Here is a 1,502-nt window from a genome sequence, read left to right on the forward strand (position 1 = left end):
TTGTGCAGATTCCTCCCATTGTGCAGACCCTGGCTCCTAAATGAAAAAAAAGAGCAAACCTGAATATTTGGGCGGATGGTTTGGAAGTGAGAGATGCTAAAAATGGTCTTGCTTTCTGAATTAGTTCATTTAAGCCACTACAATGCTCTACACTTTTGCCCTTTTGGCTCTTTCATGCAAATTTAAGATTGCTACATCGCCTATTAAAGTTCCACAACCAGAGTCAGGAACAGAATTAGGCAAGAAATACTTACAGGCAGGTAGAGCGGCTCCAAGTGCTTCCAGATAACTCTGCAGGCATTGTGAATCACAAGCCGACATGTTGCTGGTGCAACTCGAAATGCCAGTGCTATCTGCTTGATTGCCATTCCCGAGGATAGGTACCTGTGTACGATAAGAAAGTAGTTGAAAAGTTGTGTGACAGCGTCACTGCAGTCACAAGTGCTACAGTACCTGAGAGTTATAGCAAGTCTCTCTTCAGAGCAAAGAGGCTCCCGGCAAACAAAATTCCTCCTCAGGTCACTGCGGACAATGCTGTGCAGTTCGGCAAATTGCTTCGGACTCATCCGATAGTATCGGAAGAACATTTCTTCATCTGTCTTCATGACTTGAAACTGCAATGACAACAGTGAAACAAAAATTACCAACTGACACCAAATATTTACCCCACCCTTCATCATTACACAAATGGTAGGTGACGTACAGAGATGTGGAGCTTATTTTGTGATTATTAATATTGGAGTGGGCATTTTTCTAGCGACGCGGACCACAGTTTACATCGTCCCGTTTTATAAAGTCACACCGCCAGCCTCTCTACCAAGCACTGTTTCTTAACAGCGTGTGTTGACATTAACGCAAAATCGGGAGTGGTACACACCAAGCGTAACAAAGTGACTTCCGAGTGCATTCTGAGCTCTCGGATGCGAATCTTAATCAATGCGAAAACGCCGCAGGTGCTGAAGCAAAACTGGTCAAGGGTACGTTGGCCTACGCTGCCGACGCGGCAACCAGTTTCTCAGGCATATGCGGAAAAGCAACGCTAGAGAATGCAGCCGCTTACAACGACACACCACGGAGTTCCTGGATTCATTGCAATTAATACAGCTCGTATGAAGCCATTCGTGCACTTTTAAAAGTGATAAATACATAACGTGGGTGGCATTCAGCTGGCATCTTAAGCATGGAAAAAAAAGGAAAATATGCTAGTTATGAATTACGACCTCCGACTGGCACAAAATTTGATTATGGCAAGCACAAGCCGCAAAACATTCAGCTGGGCGAGTTGCTACAGATACATCATGTAAAACATAGCAAAAAAATGACAAACACAAGAAAAAGGAAGGAAGCAGGTAAGACAAAACGAAGAGTTGGGGGTAGTTAAAGTTCCCGAACGCACAACAGGTGATCCATCGCTACAGACCGAGAAGTTACTTACCGCGGTGTGGTATTCACCCTCCTCCTTTCTGACTTGCCAGATGGGGTGCACCCAGAATTTCCTCTTT

The sequence above is a fragment of the Amblyomma americanum genome, chromosome 1, assembly GCF_052857255.1.
Source record: "Amblyomma americanum isolate KBUSLIRL-KWMA chromosome 1, ASM5285725v1, whole genome shotgun sequence".
Classification (NCBI taxonomy): domain Eukaryota; kingdom Metazoa; phylum Arthropoda; class Arachnida; order Ixodida; family Ixodidae; genus Amblyomma; species Amblyomma americanum.